The sequence below is a fragment of the Spinacia oleracea genome, chromosome 6, assembly GCF_020520425.1.
Source record: "Spinacia oleracea cultivar Varoflay chromosome 6, BTI_SOV_V1, whole genome shotgun sequence".
NCBI classification, from domain to species: domain Eukaryota; kingdom Viridiplantae; phylum Streptophyta; class Magnoliopsida; order Caryophyllales; family Amaranthaceae; genus Spinacia; species Spinacia oleracea.
The window spans coordinates 127,145,756-127,171,079 of record NC_079492.1 but is presented as its reverse complement, the minus strand read 5'-3'; positions in this window follow the sequence as shown (position 1 = coordinate 127,171,079).

Sequence of the window (25,324 nt, the reverse complement as noted above, 5' to 3'; positions counted from 1 at the left end):
TTATTAATTATTAATTATTAATTATTAATTATTAATTATTAATTATTAATTATTATTATTAATTATTAATTATTAATTATTAATTATTAATTATTAATTATTAATTATTAATTATTAATTATTAATTATTAATTATTAATTATTAATTATTAATTATTAATTATTAATTATTAATTATTAATTATTAATTATTAATTATTAATTATTAATTATTAATTATTAATTATTAATTATTAATTATTAATTATTAATTATTAATTATTAATTATTAATTATTAATTATTAATTATTAATTATTAATTATTAATTATTAATTATTAATTATTAATTATTAATTATTAATTATTAATTATTAATTATTAATTATTAATTATTAATTATTAATTATTAATTATTAATTATTAATTATTAATTATTAATTATTAATTATTAATTATTAATTATTAATTATTAATTATTAATTATTAATTATTAATTATTAATTATTAATTATTAATTATTAATTATTAATTATTAATTATTAATTATTAATTATTAATTATTAATTATTAATTATTAATTATTAATTATTAATTATTAATTATTAATTATTAATTATTAATTATTAATTATTAATTATTATTATTAATTATTAATTATTAATTATTAATTATTAATTATTAATTATTAATTATTAATTATTAATTATTAATTATTAATTATTAATTATTAATTATTAATTATTAATTATTAATTATTAATTATTAATTATTAATTATTAATTATTAATTATTAATTATTAATTATTAATTATTAATTAATTAGTAAAAAACAAGGATAAAAAAGTAATTTAGATAGTGAAAAGCCAAAAGCCAACTCCAAAAAGCTAGTGTTACTAGCTTTTCATTTTTGGCGGAAAAGCTGGCTTTTCAGCAAGCTAAAAAGCCAGTTACCAAACATATTTTTTGGCTGTTTGACCAGATTAAAAAGCCAACAGCCAAAAGCCAACCAAAAAGCCAGCAAAAAGCCATTTGCCAAACAAGGCCGATGGGCTGGCTCGCTTGCCGACTTGTCGCTCGTCGAGCTTCTGATTCGTTTTCCGATTCCGGAATTCATTTTCGTTTCGAACAAATATATACGTTTCCGTTAATATTTCTGATTCCGGATATAATTTCCTTTTCCGACAATATTTCTGATTCCGGTAATATTTTTGTTTCCGGCAATATTCCCGATTCCTACAATATTTCTATTTCTGATAATATTTTCCGATACGAACCATGTTTCCGTTTCCGGCAACATCTACGACTTGGATACTATGTATATTTCCGTCATGAACCGTATTTTCGTTTCCGGTAATATCATCATTTCTGGAGTATTCTTTATTTTTCCTTTTGACGATTTCAGCTCCCACTGGAACCGAGATTCGTCGTTTCCGAATGTTCATAAATGGAGTACTTAATGAATAATATATTCACTTAAATACTTGATCTGTTCACGTACTATTTGTGTGACCCTACGGGTTCAGTCAAAAGTAAGTTGTGGATTACTATCATTAATTTCACTTGAACTGAAACGACCTCTAGCTAGCTATTCAGTTCACTTGATCTCACTGAATTTATTAACTTGTTAATTAATACTGACCCGCATTCATTTGACTTAGCATTAAATGCATACTTGGACCAAGGTAATTATTTCCTTCAAACCTTTCACAAGCTCGTGACTGAGCAGAATGTTATAAAAAATAATCATGTCTTTGACAAAAGCAGATTGACCTTCTCCAACCAAAAGATGAAGAATATGTTGCATTCTGGTCGTCAAGACCTTTGAGATGATCTTATCAACAACAGAACAACATGCAATTTGTCTGTACTCCTTAATAGTGCTACCATTATCCACCTTGGGCAATAAGGCGACACAAGTACAATTAAGGGCCTTAGGCATATAACTGTGTAACAAAAGTTCTGAATTGCATCAATTATACTCTCACCAATAAAATGCCAAGTATGCTTAAAGAAGTAAGCATTGAAGCCATCTATACCCGGAGCCTTCTGAGAATTCATTCTAAAAAGAGCATTTTTTATCTCCATATTTGTGAATGGAACACACAAATCCACTTGTTGTTGGTGTGTAAGGTGCCTTTTCTAACAATATTCATATCAAGCATTGGTAGAGAATGAGCTCCAGAACCCATCAAACGTTTATATAACAAAATAACTTCCTCCTTAATTGTGTCTTGAGTGTTGCATCTAGTACCATAGAGCAGGCAACTCCCGTCGTTGTTGCTTATCACAAACATGACCAATCCTTTGACATTTCTGATAGAAGGATGGTTCCCATTCATATACAACTTCTTGCTCAAAGGACTTGCCAAAAGGATCCTCCACCAGAATTTTGTTGTTGTTGTTATTATTATTATTATTATTATTATTATTATTATTATTATTATTATTATTATTATTATTATTATTATTATCATTATTATTATTAAAAAACGTGTAAACATTTTACATAAAGTTGGATAGGAGTAAACATTTTATTAATAACAATAATAATAATAATATAGACACATTGGCTAGCGTGTCTCCCCCCTTTATTGGATGTTGACGAAGATCATGATTTGGCGGAGCGTAATATTAAGCAATGCAAGAGAAAGATTTCTGACGGTCACTACACTGCTGCCGTTAGAGTTCTTTCGTCCTCAGGTCTTGCCCCTTACAATGATGCTACTCTTGCAGATTTGCAAGCTAAACACCCTTCCTTTCCGGTCCCTACCTTACCGGATATCCCTGTTGATCATCACCTTACTGCTTCCTCCGCTGTTGTGATGGAGCAGATTAGGGGCTTTCCGCGTGGTACTTCGTGTGGTAGAGATGGCTTGCGTGCTCAACACCTTTTGGATTGCTTGGGTGGTGCTGCTGTAGCTGTTTCTAATGAGTTGGTGGATGCTATCACTCAGGTAGTTAATCTCTTTCTTGCTGGAAAGTGTCCTGCTGAGCTTGGAGGATATATTGCTAGTGCTCCTCTTACGCCACTTGTTAAGCCTGGTGGTGGTATTCGGCCTATTGCTGTGGGCACTGTTTGGAGGCGCCTTGTTTCTAAGGTCGGGGCTGCTTTGATTGGTCCGCGTTTAGGAAACTACTTAGGGGGGCTTCAATTTGGAGTCGGGGTTCCAGCCGGTGGTGAGGCCATTCTCCATGCTGTCAATCGTTTGGTTGAGGCTCGTGGGGCCGATGTTGGCCTCTCTATGTTATTGGTGGATTTTCAGAATGCGTTCAATTTAGTTGATCGATCGACTTTGTTGCGTGAGGTTCGGCTACATTGTTCTGCTCTTTCGCGTTGGGTTGAATTCTGCTACTCTTCTCCAGCGCGGCTGTATTATAGGGAGCATACCTTGTGGTCTTGTCAAGGTGTGCAGCAAGGGGATCCTCTCGTCCCTTTGCTTTTTTCTCTGGTTCTACATCCATTGGTGTGTCGAATCAGAGACTCTTTTGATCTTTCTCTTCAGGCTTGGTACTTGGACGATGGCACTATCGTTGGTGACACTTTGGTGGTTGGAAAGGTCTTGGAGTTGATTTTGGAGGAGGGTCCTCATTTAGGTCTCCATGTCAATGTTGAGAAGACAAAGGTTTTCTGGCCTTCGGAGGACCCATGCAGTCGTCTAGAGGGTGTCTTTCCTACGGATATTGCTCGTCCTGCGCTTGGTGTTAAGTTGCTTGGTGGTCCAGTCAGTACGGATTCCTCTTTTTGTAAGGATTTGGTTTCGCAGCGTGTGTCGAAGACTGTTGTGTTGATGGATGCTGTAGCTAAGCTTAATGATCCCCAGTGTGAGTTGTTGCTTCTTCGTGCGTGTACTGGAGTTTCTAAACTCTACTTTGCTATGCGCACTTGTCCGCCTCATCTTTTTGAAGCGGCCCAATTATCTTTTGATGTGGCTCTTCGGACTTCTTTAGAGCCTATCGTGACTGCTCCGGGACCTGGGTTCGGTGACCGGCAATGGCGTCTTGCCACCTTGCCTTATTCTTATGGAGGATTGGGTGTTTATTCAGCTGGTGATGTTCGGCATTATACTTTTCTTGCATCCCGTTTGCAGTCTTCTGGTTTGCAGGATTCGCTTCTTCGGCTTACAGGTGTTGATGGTCCAGGACCGGCCTTTGATGATGCTCTTGGTCTTTTCAATAGGACCGTGGAGACCGACCTTATGAGTAGCCCTAGTGAGATCGCTGCCCCCACACTCATGGAGAAATTGGCAGACATATATTTCACGAAGGTTACTACTGATGCGGAATCCGCCTACTCCTTATCTTCACGTCATGTTGCCCTATGGAAATCACAGCAGGGGGATCACTCCTCAGCTTGGTTGCGGGCAGTCCCCATCTCGGGTTTAGGCCAGACTATGAACGGTAAGACTTATCGTTCGGTTCTTTGCTATCGGTTGGGTATTCCGTTGTTCTCTGATTCGACGCCATGTTCTGCTTGCTCTCGGGTTTTCTATGGGGACATTTATGGGGATCATGCCGTGTCTTGTGCTGGCACTACAACAAAAACATTAATTAACAGCACCTATTTAATAGCGTTTATCAAAAAGCGCTATTATTTGGATGAATTAACAGCACTTTATTTTACACTGCTGTTATTGAAAGCAATCTTAATTTCCACTAAATATAATACAACGCTTTTCTGTAAATGATGTTAGCCTGTTATTAGTATTTATCAAAAGTTTTATGAAATCATGCATAAAAACAATCATCGCTTTTATTTAACTAAAACCAAAAGCACTCCACCGCTAAAACCAAAACCCTTCCCACGTTCTACGACTTCTACTCTTCCTTCCTTCTCCCACCACGATTTACACGGTTAAGGATCTGTTCCCAATTGAATTCCAGAGTTTAATTCCAATCCGAATTCAAAAGTTTAATCCCAATCCAACTCGACTCATCCAACTCGACTCAAAGCGAAATTTCTCAAATCCAAATTTACAGATTTCACTTCAATCTAAATCCAGATATTTTCGTATTTATCTTCTTCTCCAGCGATTGTTTCTCAGTGGAGATTAATATCTGGCGAACATTTTTCCCGGCTTCTTGTGGTTGAATTATCAATTGTGAGTTTGAATTATCAATTGTTTAAGGTTTCTTACTGTTCTTTGTTAGGGTTTGTGTTTTGCTGTTTTCCCCTAACTTTTATTTGTTCGATTTAGGGTTTGAACTAATTTGTACTTGATTAAATTCTCAAATTATGTTCATTCTTGTTGATTAGGGTTTCCCACCATTACCGATTTAGGAGTTTGTTCAGCATCTAACACCTTCCCAATCGAGTGTCCTGCACAAGGTAAGAATTACGTTTCAGAGCTTCCATTTTTATGCGACTACTGCATTCTTGTAAATGCTGATTAGATTTTTTTCCCCTTTTTCTTTTGCCTGTGATGCTAAATTTAGGAAAGCATGTTAATTAATTCGTATTTTTCTTTGGTATTTCTTGATTAAAAAAACAGTCATGAACTAAGATTCATGGAAGAAATTGGGGAAAACAATAAGACTGAGTACTGCTTTGAATCAATAGATTATGATTGTCGATTCATCGAATGATTACTTAAATTGATTTTAAGTTGTTTGATGGTATTTGTATTTATCTTGTCTCACTAGCATATGTAATTTCTAAGCTTATATGTGCAACTGAATTATGACTTATTGAGGTGCAGACTTTCTAAGCTTATATGTGCAACTGAATTTGATTATTGTATCTAATGACTTATAATACTTAAAAGACTAATATGTGCAACTGGATTTGGATATTGTACCCTGTGACTTATATGACCTCATACATGCTAATGAATATGCTAATTGAAACTAGATACTGCAGAATCGAACTGAAATGATCCAAATAGGACAAATTAAGTGCAATGCACCTGCTACACACAACAACAACAGCAAGGAACACAGCAAATATGGAAGAATTCGTTAGTTTTCTTTAGTTGTCAGACATGGATACCTGAGTCCAAGTAACATAGTATAAAGTAGTTTGTGGCTTTGAGCACAAGGGGAAAATAGAGGTTGAAGTGAGTGGCTGCTGTTTGTCAACCATTTCAACGTGTCTTATTCATATACTGATGCTAGACTGTACAGTTTGGGTGGTGGGTGGAGGGGAAAGCCATTTTTCAAGAGTCCTGGAGTAGTTTACTAGTATTTACGCTGTCATATCTGCTTACCTTTGAATGATTTGATAACTCGAATTGCCTCGACTATGAAGATAAATTTCTGTGCTTATTAGTTGAAATTCCCTGCATTTTTTAGCTGTTTTTGTAAGAAATAAAAGTGTGCAAATTTGTCTGGTTAGAGTATCACACTTGTTTGTTTTCTCCCTTTTATATTTTATCTTTGTTCCCTCATGTCCGGATTTGGATGTGATTTTTACCTTTTATGCTAGTTTGTAATTGTGTTTGATTAAAAATGTGAAAAATGCTGCACTATTCTGACAAAACTAGAATACCTATGTATTAAATCTGCAGGAAAAAGAAATTGGAGACTCAAGTGAAGCAGACTAGCAGAGTATGAGAAGGCTAACAACAGAAATGATGATGATGAAGATGAAGATGATGCCACAAGAATCTGCACTCCTATTCGCTTGATAAAGCGCCGATAACTGACTAACTGGAGAATCAGATGACTATGGAGCTATTGGGTGATCTTTGTTTTATCTGGCGGATGCTTATCTTCATTGAGTGAGGTATGACGTTTGTGTTTTTTTTTCTGTCTTTTAACTTCCTTCAAAATACATATTTGCTGCTGCATTTCCATGTAGTTCAACTTCTAGGTAAATGGTCCATTTCTACCTGCTTTGAGTTAACATTAGTGACGGTAATCTAGAAACAACCCATTGCTGAATTATTATACTTCTGCGTAAGTACAAGTCGTTAAGCATAAGCACCAACCCTTCTCAAAAGAGATGCACAAACGAACCATCAACTAAAGCTTCGTTTGGATCTCTTTAGCATCTGAAATTGTTACAGACGTAGTACTATTTGTTACGGAATATACAAGCAATATGCAAGACTAAATTTTTTTTTTACAACTAACCAATAACAATCACTCCTTGCTGAGGCTGGGTCTTGGGGCTTCAAGTTATAATTTTTTAAATACAAGCGTTCCTTTCCATTTCGAGTTCAATAGTTTGTTTTCTTACCGTTGAACTATATTTATGAGTTCCTTTCCATTTGAAAATACAGCAGGGTTTTCTGGATGAAGTATGACTTTAAGTGACTTGTTTTTTAAGTGAAAACTTCAGAGAGAAATACACACTCCTTCAGTTCATTTCTCATATGAATTTTGTTGTTCGTTAGTAGGAAATGCAGGAGGTACAACCTGTGCACCAGGAATTCTCTATTGTTCATTAGTAGGCAACGCATTAGATGGTTTACCCCCTGTAGATGATGGTGTTCTTTTCTGATTACAATGATTGATTTCTTTATCCAATTCTGCAGACAAAACATCTAGCTGATCTCAGATTATATACTCTGATTCAACACTAAAGTATAGATGTATAATATATGTTGTCTTATAGTGTGCAGACGCAACTTCTAGTTGAGCTAAACTCCCATTTCTGGCACTGGAACTAAGTCTCTGTAAAGTATAGATGTATAATATATGTTGGTTTTGTTTGCAGAGCACTTTTAAACTGAACAAGGATTATTGAAGAAAATTAAAATGAGCACCAAGTGGATACAGATACAAGTATGTCCTATGATTTATGTTTATTGCAATTTTTATTTGTTTTTTAAAGTATTCGAAAGTAATTGATTGTATTTTGCCTGTGTAGTGTCCTCGGCAAAAGAATGTCATGGATTCTGGATATTATGTCATGAGATACATGAAAGAGATCATCGACCATAAGCGAACTCGAATATTTGAAGATGTATGTATTTTTCTTTGTTCAATTAAGCCTAGACATTATTATATGCATTGTCACTAATTATGTTAATTTTCTCATTTTGTAGTACTTTCATGATTGCAATGTTCCGAATTATGATCAAGGACAAATTGAAGAAGTCAGAGCTCAATGGACGCGTCATGTTCTTCTCGTGTGAATATTGTGATGTATTAATTATGTTTTTCGAGTAGAATTTCTCTAGAACGTTTTAATTTAATTTTATTGGTTTGAAATTAAAAGAAGTACTGTATGACAAGGATACTTCTTTCTGTTTTCTGGTGTGTTTTTATTCTACTGTGTATTTAGGCATATATGATTTTAAGTTATGTACGAGACATCGAGACGTTTATTTGATATGATAGAAATGAAGTTGGATTTTATATATATTCAAATTGATTTGTAGGTTATAAAATATTTTTATATTTATTACAGGTATTTAATAATTAAAATTTAAAATTTAAAAAAAGCCCGACAAAATTTTTAAAATGCACTTAAACAACAGCGCTTTTTAGTTACACGCTATTATTTAATTTAAATTAAATTAATCATAAACTTTCCCGCCATACTGAAGCTTTAATAGCGCTTATATATTGAATGCTACTAAATGAAGAAAAAATGACAGCGCTTTTTAAAAGCGCTGTCATTCTTTTAACAGCGCTGCTAATTAACAGCGCTTTAAAAGCGCTGTCATTCAATGAAAAAAGCGCTATTAAATGCTTATTTTGTTGTAGTATGGGATTGTGGGTATTAAACATCGACATAATGTTGTTCATGATACCCTTTTGAATATTTGCTATCGGTCGGGGATTTCTGCTCGCAAGGAGGTTGATGTTGGGCTGACTAGTGAGAGTGATGGAGCTCTTCGTCCTGCAGATGTTTTGCTTTATTCATGGGATGGCGGTCTAGATGTGTGTGTTGACTTGACTGGGTCTTCCCCTATGACGCAATCTGGGTTGTCAGACTTCGTTCCGGGTCGGGTTGTGGCGGTTGCAGCGCAGCGGAAGCAGGTTAAGTATGCGGCACGTTGTAGGGCTTTGGGTTACGGTTTCTTTCCTTTTTCCTTCTCCTCTTTTGGGGAATTAGAGAAATGGGTTGTTTCGTTGCTGAAGCGGGTCCAGACGTACTCCAGGGCTCAAGACATTGGGGCACGGGCAGCTGCCCACATTTTCAGCAGGATCGGGTTCGCCATAGCTAGAGGAGTGGGGGCCCAGATTGTATCTCGGCTCCCCTCCAACTTCTTGTAACGTTTTGGTGTTTTTCCATAATAATAATAATAATAATAATAATAATAATAATAATAATAATAATAATAATAATAATAATAATAATAATAATAATAATAATAATAATGTTTCCATTTTGTAAATAATAATAATAATAATAACATTTATTATTACTATTGTTAGGCTTGTAACTTTTTGGTGTTTTCCCATAATAATAATAATAATAATAATAATAAAAAAAAATAAAAAAAATTACTAGTTACTTTTATCTATGAAGTAATTCGAGAGTTTGGTCTGAACTACTAGTTACTTTACTTTTTTTTTTCAAATACTGGTTACTTTACTAAATCATGATAATCTGTTATGAGTCCGGATCCTCTAATGTGTTAATAAAACTCTACAAGGTAGAGTTGTATGTAAACCATACATTTTAAAATTAATGGCTCGCATTAGTAGGAAGGGAAAATCAAGGGGTGAATATTGATGAGAAAAAATAGGGGGATTTTTGAAAGATATTATATGAATAATTATTTTTCATTCAATGGTTGATATTATTCGGTTTTAATATGTTTTCAATAACTTTTATATTGTATAAAATAAATTAATATTTTAAACGGTTAAATGATTAATTTTATACATTATTAGTGATTTTGAATAAATAATTTTAATAAAATGAAAATTTTCATCACTAAAAAATAGATAATTTTTACATATATAAAGGTAACTTTTAAGCATTTTGAGTTAACATATACTTCAATTTGCAATATTTGTTATTCACCCATTGTAAATAAGAATTTGTGAAAATCATTTTTCATTAAAAATATTTTCTACAAACTGTTGATTCCTAGGTTTTGATGATGACAAGCTTACACTCTACTGATTGTTGAAATAAGGATTAACAGGAGCAAGTCACTATAAGCTAGGACAAGTACACAACGAGGCAAGCTGTGAAGCAGCGTGGAAATTAAGTCCAACAGTATGAAGAGTACAAGTCTAAAGAGTATGGACAGATTGAATCATGGGCCAAGGAGTATGAAGCCCAGCAAGTCAATTAGAGTCTAGAAAGGTATAAGATCAGTAGATACAAATACAGCTTAGTATGGGAACAGAATATTTCATAGAGTCCTAAATCAGTTTTATTTTATAAAAGATAAGTTTCGAATTACAAAACTGATTTTACTATTTTACTTAAGGTTAAACTCTTAAACGTTTTGAGTTAATTCACAACTCTCAAATCCGTAAGGATTGATTTTATCTAAACGCGTTTTAAAGATGTTATTTGCGAAAATATATCTTTTGAAAAGAGTCCTAAATTGGGTTGAATTAGAATCTAGGGTAAACTCTTAGTTTCCTATATATACACCTTAAGTTCTCTGCGAAAGTTTTTTATCAGACTTATTTACAATTAACCGGAAGCTTTCAGGTATTACCCTTAAAGTCTTAATTTTAAAGAGTCTGTTCCTGTTCCCATATAGAGCAGTATTTGTTACGTGGTCTTATATCTAGTATTTAGTATTAAGTTTAATATTACTTTGTTTCAGTCTAAAGTGTTGAGATATTGTATGATAAGCCTGAGTCAGGCTTACTTGAGCAAGAGAGAAGATCTCACAAGAGATCTGTGAGGAGAAGCAGTTGAGGGACTGTTTCTGTAAGGGAAGGAACAACGAGGGGTTGTTCCTGGTCATCTGTAGTCAGAGGCGACTATCAGATTGTGGCCCGAGTAGATTAGGCTTGTAAAGAAACTGAGTTGTTTTGCCTAATTAGTGAATGTGTTTAAGTCCCCAAAGGGGCCGTGGTTTTTTCCTCTCTATTGGGCCTAGAGAGTTTTCCACGCTAAATCTCGCTTGCATATTTTACTGTTTCTGTTCCTAGTAGTTTAATTTTTGTAAAACCGTAAAATATCAATTCACCCCCCCTCTTGAGGACTCTGTGAAACTAACAATTGGTATCATAGCCAGAACCCTTTAACTGCAGGTAATTCTGTCGGGAAAAACGATTCTGAAGCTATGAACACCACTGAGAAACTCGAAGAGGGATACTTAACACAACGACCCCCAATGTTTAGTGGCAAATAATATTCATACTGGAGAAACAGGATGGAGATCTTTATCAAGGCTGAGAACTATCAAGTATGGAGAGTCATTGAAGTTGGAGACTTCCAAGTTTTATCTAAGCTAAACACCTCTGGTGAAACCGTTCCTAAACCGATTGCTGAATTTGACAAAGCCGACTATGAAAAGCTCGAGCTTAATGCCATGGCTGTCAAAATTCTTCACTGTGGACTAGGTCCAAACGAGCACAATAGAGTAATGGGATGCAAGAATGCGAGGCAGATTTGGGATCTGCTCCAAGTTACTCATGAAGGAACAAACGAAGTCAAAAGATCAAAGATTGATCTTTTAATGCACCAGTATGAGTTGTTCACCATGAAGCCTTCTGAAACAATTCAAGACATGATCACCCGCTTCACTAACATCATCAATGAATTAAACTCTCTTGGCAAAATCATAACCCCTGAGGAACAAGTTAGAAAAGTTCTAAGAAGTCTTCCACAGGATCCCTTGATGGCCAAGGTAACTGCTCTTCAGGAAACTAAAGACTTCACCAAGTTTAACCTGGAAAAACTAGCTGGATCCCTCCTGACTCATGAACTGCAACTAAATGCTCGACCTTCGGAGAATAACAAAAATAGGGCTCTCGCTCTAAAAACTGAAAATAACGAAAACTCTGAAGAGGATGAGGAAACAGCCCTATTTGCTAGGAGATTCAGAAGAATGTTCAGAAACTATAAAGATGGAGATCACCGAGGGAAACCTAACCGGAAATTCTCCAAAACTGATACTGGATGCCATAAGTGTGGAAACTTGGAACATCGCATTAGGGAATGTCCTCTCTGGGATCAAGAACGAGGAAAAGGAAAGGAAACAACCAGAGACAGATTCAAAGATAACAGGAACTCATTCTCCAAAACTGAGGTGAGAAAGGCCATGATTGCTGCATGGGGAGACACTTCTTCGGATGAGGAATAGGAACAACCCAACGAAGAAACAGCTCACCTGTGCCTTGTAGCTGAACATGAAGAAGATGGATCTGACTCAGAATCTGAAAAATTCCAGGCATGCAAGTCTCGCTCAAATTAAAAATAAACTCGAATCTCTTTCCAAATTAGAATTGTTTGACCTACTTTCCTGTCTCACTAGTGATTATGAGGATCTACTAAAAGAAAAGTTAGACTCTGATAAAGAACACCAGACCACCATAAAGGAACTTAGTAATGAGCTAGAATGGACAAAAAATACTAACATAGATATAGACAAACGGTTCTTTAACCTCTTTGATCAGAAACTCCACATAAAAGAAATCTATGAAGCCTTACGAAGTGAAAACATCTGGCTAAAACAAGAACTGATTGATCTAGAAGTAGCCAAGACTAAAAGCCTTTACAAAGGTGAACTAGAAAGAACTCAACTGGAACTAGTCAAGATTCACCAAGAAAAGACCAACTAGAAGATGAACTAGCTAGAAAGACTAGACACAGAATAGAAGGAACACCTAAATGGATAGAAGAAGCTAGAACCAAACGCACAGAAGGACTAGGTTTCAACTATAAGAAACGTCAACCTAGGAAGACTAGAGTAGATCTCTACAGTGACATAGTATGCTCCTTCTGTGGTCTAATTGGTCACTACAGAATCTCATGTCCCAAAAACCAAAGAACCTTGGAAAAGAACATAGAACACACCAGAACTAAATGGGTAAAGAAAAGCGATTTGATTCCAAGCAAGGACCCCAAGCTATGCTGGGTTCCTAAAAACTCTAACTAAAAAATCTCATGCAGGTCGAAGTGAGGGGGAACAACACATGGTACCTAGACAGCGGTTGTTCCAAGCACATGACAGGAGACAGAAACAGATTTCTCTCACTCACGACCTATGAAGGTGGAACTGTGACTTTTGGCGATAATAAAAAGGGTAATCATTGGGATTGGTAAGGTCGGTAAGTCAAAGTCTCACTCCATCGATAATGTATTTTTAGTTGAAGGTCTAGGACATAGCTTATTAAGCATCTCTCAATTCTGTGACAAAGGAAATTATGCTAAATTCTTCTCGAATAAATGTCTGATTATCAACAGTAACACTGATACAGTGATCTTAGAGGGACAGAGGAAAGGGAACACATATGTGGTTAACCTTAACTCTGTTCCTCACTCCAATCTGACCTGTCTCAGTGTTATTGAATATGATCCATTATTGTGGCATAAAAGATTTGGTCATGCTAGTTTCTCTCTAATGAACAAGTTAAATTCAAAAAATTTAGTCACAGGTCTTCCGAATACCAAGTTCGCAAAATTATCAGTGTGTGATGCCTGTATCAAAGGAAAACAAGTAAGGACTTCTTTCAAATCAAAGGGAATAATCAGTACAATAAGACCACTGGAGCTGATCCACATGGACTTATGTGGACCAATGAGAACTCAAAGCAGAAGTGGAAAAAGATATGTGCTTGTAATTGTAGATGACTTCTCAAGGTACACATGGGTAATCTTCCTAGCCAGCAAGGAAGAAACATTTGAAGAATTCGTAGCATTTGCCTCTAGGGTCCAACGACAAAGCAATCACAAACTGGTCCACATCAGATCAGATCATGGTACTGAATTCCAAAATAAGAAATTTGATGACCTATGTAAAGAATCAGGAATAGATCATAAATTCTCTGCACCTAGAACTCCTCAACAGAATGGTGTGGTAGAAAGAAAGAATCGAACTCTTGAAGACATGACAAGGAAAATGCTGATTGCTAGTGGACTTCCAAAAAGTTTCTGGGCCGAAGCTCTAAACACAGCATGCTATGTGCTAAATATAGTGTTGATTAGAGCAATCAAAAACAAAACCCCATATGAATTATATAGAGGAAGAAAACCCTCCATAACACATCTCAGAATCTTTGGATGCAAGTGTTTCGTCCACACCAATGGAAAAGATCAACTGGGAAAATTTGATGCACGAAGTGATGAAGCTATATTCTTGGGATATGCTTCAAACAGCAAAGCATATCGAGTATTCAACAAAAGGACCATGTGCATGGAAGAAAGCATACATATTATATTTGATGAAACTGACTCCCAATACTCTGTTACATGTACAATCCCTTAAGGAAACTTCGAACTAGGACTCACAAGAAAAACTGAAGACGAAGAAGTAAGAAGGACTTCTCAAATAGAAGATCACACACAGGATGTTGAAACACCTGAAGGAGGCACAGTTGAAGTAGAACAAACGCAAATTGAGGATCATACAGAACCAAATGCTCAAGCAGAACAGCGTGCTGAAGAAGCCTCTACACCGTTCCAACCCAGACCTTGGAAACATCAAAGCTCACATCCACTTGACCAAATAATCAGTGATCTTGGACGAGGAACAACAACGAGATCACAACTTAAAAACTTTTGCGCTTTTTATGCTTATTTATCAATGATTGAACCTAAAAATTATAAAGAGGCACTAACTGACTCTGATTGGATCATTGCCATGCAGGAGGAACTCAATGAATTCGAAAGAAATAAGGTATGGCATCTTGAGCCCACACCTTTAGCCAACAGAGTAATAGGCCTAAAGTGGGTATTCCGAAACAAACAAGACGAGCATGCAACCATCACTAGGAACAAAGCCAGACTGGTGGTCAAAGGGTACAATTAGCAAGAAGGGATAGATTTTGAAGAGACATTTGCTCCAGTTGCCAGAATGGAAGCAATACGTATACTTATAGCGTTTGCATCATACATGGGGTTCAAACTCTATCAAATGGATGTAAAATGTGCGTTCCTAAACGGACATCTCAAGGAAGAAGTCTACGTGGAACAACCACCAGGATTTGAAGATCCAGAATACCCCTCACATGTGTACAAGCTGGACAAAGCACTGTATGGATTAAAACAAGCTCCAAGAGCATGGTATGAACGACTTTCTCACTTCCTACTAGACAATAAATTCAATCGAGGTAAAGTTGATAGAACCCTGTTCCTTAAGTCAAGAAATACAGACATACTAATAGTTCAAATTTATGTTGATGATATTATATTTGGTGCTACTAACGAAGATCTTTGCAAGGAATTCTCTGACTTAATGCAGCAAGAATTTCAAATGAGCATGATGGGAGAACTTAACTTCTTCCTAGGTCTTCAAATCAAACAAACGGAACAAGGCATCATGATACATCAACAGAAATACATAAAGGACCTCATCAAGAAATGTGGAATGGAGTCTGCTAAAAGCAACCACACACCAATGGGAACAACTACAAGACTAGATGAGGATCAAGAAGGTAAAAGTGTTGATCAAACAAGATACAGAGGTATGATAGGCTCTTTACTTTATCTCACAGCAAGCAGACCAGACATTGCATTCAGTGTAGGTGTCTGTGCCCGCTTTCAATCTAATCCAAAGGAATCCCATCTCACAGCAGTCAAAAGAATTCTAAGATACCTAAAAGGAACAGATGACTTATGCCTATGGTACCCTAACTATGATCACTTTGATCTCAAAGGATATACAGATGCTGACTATGCTGGTGATTTAGTAAACAGAAAAAGCACATCAGGGATGGTGCAGTTCCTAGGAGCATGTGCAGTCTCCTGGGCTTCCAAGAAATAAAACACCGTGGCATTATCCACAACAGAAGCCGAATATGTAGCTGCTGCTTCATGTTGTTCCCAAATGCTATGGATCAAGCAACAACTTAGAGACTTTGGTATGAAATTAAAATGTGTTCCTATCCTGTGTGACAACACTAGTGCCATCTGCATATCAAAAGATCCAGTCCACCACTCAAGAGTCAAACACATTCACATTCGACATCACTCTCTAAAAGACTATGTGGAAAAGGAACTGGTCAAACTTGAATTCTGTCCCACAGAAGATCAAATAGCTGACATCTTGACCAAACCACTTAACAGGGACAGACACGACAAGCTAAGGTTAGAACTTGGTATGATACGAATACAATGATAACTGTTGCCCTTACTTACTTTCTAACTTCACTAGATATTATTTAAAAAAAAAAAAATTATATTTTTTATTACGTTTTTTTTTCTTTGCTTTTATTTATGAAACTTTTCTTCATGAATGGACTAACAATCAGACTCAGATTGCAAAATCCAGCTGTGTGCATTACCACAGCCACGTCTGCACACTATTAAGGTAATCGCACTTGTTTCCAATACTTGCTTTCAATTCGAGGTCTAAGTGGGAATACTAAAAATGAATGGAAAGCATTTAATTTGATTCATCGAATCTTACAAAACCCGGTGCATGCATTACTATTCCGTTTTTATTCACTCAAACACGCTTCCCACACTCCGATTCCCAACACCAAAACTCTTCCCATTCCAATCATTCCGCCTATAAAATTCTCGGAACATCCCCTCCTTCTTATCAAATCCCCAATTTTTAAAATTCAAAATTCACTTATCTCTCCTAGTAAATCGCAACAGCCTTTCCTATAAAATCATGACCCTCTACAAACTTCAATTCCCAAACCCTACAAATTCATCTTCTCCTTCTACACCCATCATCACCGTCATACCTCTTCAAACCATTCATCCAGAAACAATGCCTCCCAAACAACCAACTCCCAAACCACCAGCCATAAAATCAACTGCAAAACTCACCACCAAACGAATGGTCTTGAAGAAGGAAGTCGCTGCTTTGACTCAGGGGGAACCTCATCTTCCAGCTGAGAAGAAGGTAAAACTTGAACCCACAAAATTTTTCTATTTTCCCCTCGATCGTATGCTCCCTGGTCTTAGCATAGATTTTGGTTGGTGTCGGGAAGTAGGGTTTGTAGAGTTGTTGGAGTCGATCGAGTCTCAAGGTTGGACTTATCTTTTTGAGGTTTGTTCTAAAGCTTGCATGTATCCAGAAGCAATGGGGGAATTTTGCTCAAACTTTGTCAATCAAAAGGGGGTTTGTAGTTCTGAAGTTAATGGGAAGCAATTTAGCTTCGATGCTGAGAAATTAGGGTCTTGGTTCAAAGTCCCTGTGTTAGGAGAGGAAGTATATCACAAGGGTAAGGGTCCAATTGAGCTCGGGGGTGCAACAATGAAGGAAGTTTACTCTTATTTTGGTGGTCAAGGGAAGCACCCAAAAGCTCTCAACCAGTCTGTCCTCACTCCCTTTCAAAAGGTCCTTTTTAATGTGGTACGAAGGGGTATTGTTCCGCGTCATGACAAACGTGCTTTGGCAAGCAGGTTAGATCTGATCTACATTTTTCTCCTAGAATCCCAACGCCAAATAAACTTTCCTGTCGTTTTTATCTTCCATCTCACTCACTCCATCTCCCAGAACAATATGATTGGGTATGGGTCTCTTCTTACCTTCATCATGAGAAAGGTTGGAGTTGACCTTACTCGTTACACAGCTGAACCTCTTACTCCTGCCCATATCCTTAACAAAGCTTGCTCGAATGGGATTAGCTTGAGTGTAGTTGATGGAGTCGTCTGTGTTGGTAAGACGAATGTGGGAGATACTACACCTCAGGAGGAAGAGGGAGAAGAAGATGTCGATGATGAGGAGGACCTTTCTGAGGAAGAGGGAGAGGTAGCCTTTCCCTGTCAAGAGGAAGAGGGTCAATCTGAGGATGTGTCTCACAATGCGGGTCCAACACAACAAAGTCCAAAACCATCTGCCTCACCTATTCAACAACCTCATCTCTCCCCTGTGTCCACTTAGCCTATTCGCCGTAGCAGCCGTCTCGCCAGTTCCTCCAAGGGCGCACCTCCGGTGTACCGGGTTGAGGATTCTGACTCGGACAAGGAAGGGGAAACTCAGTCTGCTGCTCCCTCACCAGATGGCTCAATTCAGCTCCTCATGACCAAGGTAGATCAACTGCAGCTAGACAATGTTGTTCTGCTGTCTGCTGTCACATCTTTACAGGAGCTGATACACAAGATGCAGCAGGACCAGGCTGAGTTCTTCAATGACATGACGGAGCGCCTAGCTGACATGGTGATAGAAGAGGTGGCTCCTGCTGATGATGATGCACCCCAACCCTGACCCTGCTACAACCAGATCTTACCCCACTCCCTATATTTCTGCTATCTCACAAACAATTTTATCTCTGCTTGCTCTCTAAACAATTTTTTTTGGTTGGTTTTGATGCGCCAAGTTTATGACTAATGATCATTAGTGCGCTTTTCCTACGTTCTGATAGTTGACCCACATTGACTTGTAGAATTGTTTGCTTGTATTGTGCTCTTTGTTGCGTTTTCCTTGTTTTGCTTGCAGGGGTGCGGTCAAACTCGTTGACCGACTTGAGCTGCATGATGTCAATCTGATTGGAAGGGTAACATAATTCACATATGTTCTTTCTTCTCCTTCGAGAAACCGTTTTTCCCTTGCACCCTTTTTGATAATTCCAAAGGGGGAAGATATTAAGAGGGGCAACATGTGTTCAAAACTATTGGTGTCTATGCATAGGTTCGACACCTCAGTGGCTCTTCTGTGCTTGGCTAAGATTGATCTTGGTACTTGACTGTCAGGTTACATGTTCCATTCCTCAGTCATTCTTATATATTTTAGTTGTATTAAGCTGTAAGGTTGTCATCATCAAAAAGGGGAAATTGTTGATTCCTGGGTTTTGATGATGACAAGCTTACACTCTACTGATTGTTGAAATAAGGATTGACAGGAGCAAGTCACTATAAGCTAGGACAAGTACACAACGAGGCAAGCTGTGAAGCAGCGTGGAAATTAAGTCCAACAGTATGAAGAGTACAAGTCTAAAGAGTATGGACAGATTGAATCATGGGCCAAGGAGTATGAAGCCCAACAAGTCAATTAGAGTCTAGAAAGGTATAAGATCAGTAGATACAAATACAGCTTAGTATGGGAACAAAATATTTCATAGAGTCCTAAATCAGTTTTATTTTATAAAAGATAAGTGTCGAATTACAAAACTGATTTTACTATTTTACTTAAGGTTAAACTCTTAAACGCTTTGAGTTAATTCACAACTCTCAAATCCGTAAGGATTGATTTTATCTAAACGCGTTTTAAAGATGTTATTTGCGAAAATATATCTTTTGAAAAGAGTCCTAAATTGGGTTGAATTAGAATCTAGGGTAAACTCTTAGTTTCCTATATATACACCTTAAGTTCTCTGCGAAAGTTTTTTATCAGACTTATTTACAATTAACCGGAAGCTTTCAGGTATTACCCTTAAAATCTTAATCTTTAAAGAGTCTGTTCCTGTTCCCATATAGAGCAGTATTTGTTACGTGGTCTTATATCTAGTATTTAGTATTAAGTTTAATATTACTTTGTTTCAGTCTAAAGTGTTGAGATATTGTATGATAAGCCTGAGTCAGGCTTACTTGAGCAAGAGAGAAGATCTCACAAGAGATCTGTGAGGAGAAGCAGTTGAGGGACTGTTTCTGTAAGGGAAGGAACAACGAGGGGTTGTTCCTGGTCATTTGTAGTCAGAGGCGACTATCAGATTGTGGGCCGAGTAGATTAGGCTTGTAAAGAAACTGAGTTGTTTTGCCTAATTAGTGAATGTGTTTAAGTCCCCAAAGGGGCCGTGGTTTTTTCCTCTCTATTGGGCCTAGAGAGTTTTCCACGCTAAATCTCGCTTGCATATTTTACTGTTTCTGTTCCTAGTAGTTTAATTTTTGTAAAACCGTAAAATATCAATTCACCTCCCCTCTTGAGGAACTCTGTGAAACTAACACATACAAAACGAAACCTAAATGGGTATGCACTATGAATATGAATTAAGAAATGCACAACGCAAATTAGATCATATTACGTAAACATTAGTGCATGTATTAATAACATGACATTGTAATAAATGAACATGAGATATGTACATGAACAAGAGATACATTGTACTCCCTCCGTCTCTTTTTGTTCTTTACGTTTTCCTTTTTGCGTGTTCTAAAATGTTCTTTAAATTTCTATTTATAATATTATATAAATGCCTTAATATTCTATCAAAATTTGTGTCCAATGATTATTTTAACCAATTAAATTCATTGAGTCATTTAATCTCTCACACTGTTCCATTGGTACATTGAATTTTTCTCATTTTCCCAATATCAGAATATTGATAAAAGTGAAAACATTATAAATAAACGTAATTTGTCTTGTTTAACTAAAAAACATAGACTCAATACACATTAATTAGTCGTTAGAACGCGTGTAAAATACCAAACGTAAAGAAAAAAAAAAAGAGACGGAAGAAATAAAAAATTAGAACTGAAATGTCAACAAGGATATTAAATTGATAATAGTATGATCATTCGTTTTATTTTACTTTCTTGTTTTATGGATGTTAAATTGATAATAGTATATATGATCATTATCATTTTCATGACAACTTAGGTCATTTTGATATGCGTGCCATTTAGAGGTTTTCAGACAAAAGATTTTGAAGCAAAAAAAAAAATTGTTTGTATTATGAGTACTCCTTTCGTTTATTTTTGTTTGTTACTTTTGGACTTTTGCACGTTTATTAACGTATAATAAAGATTATTTTGTTTGTTTATTAAAAAAAAATAAACCCAAGTAAAACCTCAATCCACTAATCATTACAACAACCAATAATATTATTTTATTTATCAAAATGAACCAATAATGGAAAAGCACATAAATTGCTAACTTAACATACTTGGGAAATTGTAAAGAAATTTAATGAATTGAAAAAATTGGACCAATTAAAATTAAAAGTTGGCACGAAAAATGATAGTATAATAAGTTTATAAAAGGAAAAGTTCTCTCACGTAACAAACATTGTGAAACACCCTAAAAAGAATACGTAACAAACAAAAAGAAACGGAGGGAGTAGCATATACTCCTCCCTCGTTTAAAAATAATATGAATACTTTGACCTTTTAGAATATTCACAAGTTTTAATTTGACTATCATTTACTTTATTATTGGACTTACTAAACTCCGCCGTAATATTACTCACTTCTCTATATTACCGCCCTATTAAATGATCCAACTATCATTTTTATATTTCCTTCAGCTTTTACACTTTGTACCCCATTTTAAACGTATAATCAAATAATTAGTAAACTAATCAAATAAGTAATTACGGAGTATATATTTTGCCTAATCAACATTAAATTGCACAAAACTAATTAATATCACTAACAAAACTTAAAACAAATTTCTTTTAGCGCTCCACTTTGTATTTATGGGTAAGGAAAAATATAGTCGTCAAGTCGTGTGGTGTCTTATTTGATTCTTCTCGATATGTATTTTCGGAATATCAACTTTTTATAATTTTTAATAATAAAGAATTAGAGATATTAATGTCCAAATATTTACATTGGCAAACATGAAAAAGTAAATCGTCATGTCGAAACAAAGGGAGTATATCTCTACCGCAATCATGTTGCTCCCCCTTCTCCTCTTTGAAAGGAATTGATAAGTCTAGGGCATGTTTGTATCGAGGGTAATGTATTAAGGGTTTAATAAAAGTCAAACTAAAAAAATAAGGTAATTGAAGGTGACGATGAGGGGATGAAGTGGTGCAAATAGAACAAGCTAGCTAGTGTTGGCAAGAACAAAATAAAAGGAAAGGGGGGGGGACAAATACCCTCATTATGGGGGGAATAGTTATCCACCATCCCACTAGGGTGAATATTACCCTCATTTGAGGAAGTATAAATCAATATCACCCACTAAATGACAAAATAGGGATAAGACAAACGCTAAAGGATAAAATCAATTTTGTTTGAAAATGGCATCCGTTTTGGGAAAATGGTATTGTTTTTTGAAAAATGGCATCCATTTTTCCAAAATGACATATGTTCTTTGAAAAATGACACATGCTTTAATTTTTGTCTTATCTCCATTTTGTTGTTTAGTGGGATGATATGTATCTTAAAGTACATATCAGATATTGGCCTCTCCGCCCTCCCCTCATTTGGGGGGTAATAACTTCCCCTTCTTCCCTTCTCCTCACAACACCACCACTACCACAACTTATCATCACAATACCACCACACCACCCTACTTGCAACCACCCCAATTCACCTTCATTGTCCTTTTACTAAGGTGATTTGACTTTTATTACCCTATAATCCGTTACATCCAATCCAAGCATGTCCTATGTAATAGATTGTATTACTTAGTGCATCTCCAATAGTAAACTCAAGTACCCCGTATTACTCCATCTGTCCCCTTTTGTTTGCCCAATTTTTCATTTTGATTCGCCCCCAAAAAATTACTTCATTACTTAAAATGCTTATGAGACCATAGTTTTTACTCTCATATAAATTACCTTTGATCCCCCAATTTTGTGTCTTCTCTATTCCATATTTTCATCCACCCATCTCTTAGCATATTCGGAACATGTGGCAAACAATTAGGGATGGAGGGAGTAGATACATAGACCCATATACATAATAGTAGTTTGGTTTGCCCCTTAAAGTATGAGAGACGATGATTTTTTTTAAAGAAATGTAAGAATAATAGTACATAAGCAGCCCCTCCGTACGAGGGTCACTCCTAAATAATCACTGTTTAAAATGAAAATGTTTATAATAATGTGGGGGAAAGAGGTATGAGTGTATGTCACATTAAATACTTCGTAGTATAAATAAACCAAATGTGGGTAGAACGAAAAGACACCATTTTTTAAAAAAAAGTGGATATAATCAGTGGCGGACCCAGACCTTTGGATCAGGGGTGACACAATTTTTTTTTTTGAAGCGAGGAGATTTTTTTTTTATCAATATATATAACTAAATGTAAACAATTTGTACAAAATTTAAAGCGACTAATTAGGATAGAGCAGTAAATAATGGAATTGAATTTATTTTGTTCTCGACAATTATTTTTTATATAGTATAGTCCAATTAAATATGAAGGTGGGGGAAAAAAGCAGACGATGTTCAGTTGGTGTAAAATAAAAAAAACTTGAGCTAGAGACATCAAATGGAATTATTAGGAAAGAAAGAGAATGAAACAAATAATATGAAATGAACAATTGATGGTCATGATTTTTTTTTTTTCTTTTTTAAGTGTAGTCCAATTAAATATAAAGATGAAAAAAAAAACAAAAGATGTTTAGATTGATGTAGAATTAATTAAAAAAAACTAACTAAACAACCAAAGAATGGGTAGAAAAAAATATTTTAAAACAAAAATAGCAAATAAGTTATAAATTAATTAAAAAAAACTAAATAAACAACCAAAAATTTGGGTAGAAAAAAAACGAATTAAAAACAAATATATAAATGAACCAAAACTGTCATTGTTGAGCCTCCAACCCCTGCCTTGTGGACCAATGACAATCAAGGAACTTCATTCCTTCCTTAACCACTGCAGCACAATTATATTCTCTGCTTATTAAGTGCAAATTTTATATATAGCTTTTGTACGTTTTTTCTTTTTACACAATTTCAGTTTTTTTTTTTCGGGGGTGGCACGTTCCCCCCTGGCACCCTAACATGGGTCCGCCAATGGATACAACAAAAAACATAAAGACTAGTACTTGTATGATTGAGCATATATGTGTTTTATATTTACAAATACTTATGTTGTAAATTTTGTTGATAATTTGTGTTTAAAAACTTCTATACACAAGTATTTTCTACAAAAATCACACAATAATAAGGTATTGTTTCATTGATTGTAGAAAGTAAAAAATTCCTGGTAAGAACTTTTTTTTCATGTATAATTGACATGTTTTAAACTTTTAGGAAGTATGAAATGTGTTGTTTGGTGGAACATGAGAAGTTCCACTAAGTTAAGGGAAACCTATAAACAACTTCCTCAATTTTATCGTACTTTTGCAAACGAAACAACAACATAATCTTCTACTATATAAAAGGTTAACACTTTTCATATTTTTTTCATGTCAATCAAACAATACCTAATAAATAATGAAAAATAAAAAAACGATAGGAAAACAATATTACAACCGGCTATACAATAAAAAAAATTGTCATTAAATATATCACAAACCCGAGTCCTAAATATCCAGAAGAATGTGGTTTTTTTTTTTATATATAAAAATAAATTGGACCACTTTAGTGATATGTTGAAAAGAAACGATGGTGGAAGAAACAAAGGGATTAATGTTTGATTGTGTGGTTAGTGTGTATGGAGCTGTTCTGTGAGTTCTGTCTGCCCTGGTGTTATAAGACAAAACTTGTAATAATAATATTAATAATATTAGTAATAAAATAAAAAACATTTGTCTGTCTTTCCATAACCACCACCCCATATTATGGCCCCGATTTTGTCCCTTTTTTCTGTCTCCCTCTTCTATTAATTCTTCCTAATCTATCTTTATATCATTTCTTGGGCCTTTTTGGGTTCTTAAACTTTACTACTTTGTACTTCGTATTTCATTAGAGATAATAGCTACACTTTACTTTTTGATATTAAACTTTTTCGAATACTCCGTATCAAAATAGGGTCATGTTTGATCCGGGTTTACTTGACCCATCAACTCTACCATTTTGCATATATTGTTATCAACGGAGTACTTATCTAGGTGTATCAATTGGCCGGTTTGAATTTAATGGAGTTATAAATTAACTACCTTTCGTATAGTTGGAAATCAACATCTTAGCCCTCCATAACACAATCTACGGGTCAATATTAATAGTAATGAAATACTCCCTTAAATAGAAAATAAATGTGGGTCAACATAAGCGACGATGGTATCGGTATGAGTTTAGTGGGTTCAACTGAATTTATACGGGCAAAATAAAAATTTAAAAAAATAGAAAGGTCACAAGTTTCTGAAACTATGAAAATAACACTACTATGTATTACGTACAATTTAATGCTCAAAAAAGACTTCATGAATACATAAAATTTAAGGTAAAATTAGTTCATTAATAAAATAGTCATACGAAATGATGAGTTACTGAGTTAAGTTTTCCCTCTCAAGGGGGTTAACCTTATTTTATTTCTTTATAAAACAAAATAAAGTTTAACAAATACGTACTTCGTATTATGTAGTAATAAGTAAATAATACTGATCCGAATCCGACTTTGTTTTAGTAGGCTAAATACTTCAGAAGAAGGGAAAATGGTAATGAAAATTCTTCATAAAATGCTCCTAGTGGAGATTGAATCCTCAACCATAAGGTAAAGTCTTTTTCACTAAATCAAAATTTACTTGGTTAAAATCCAACTTTATTAATAGATCTAAAAGTCTAATTACACAGTTTTACA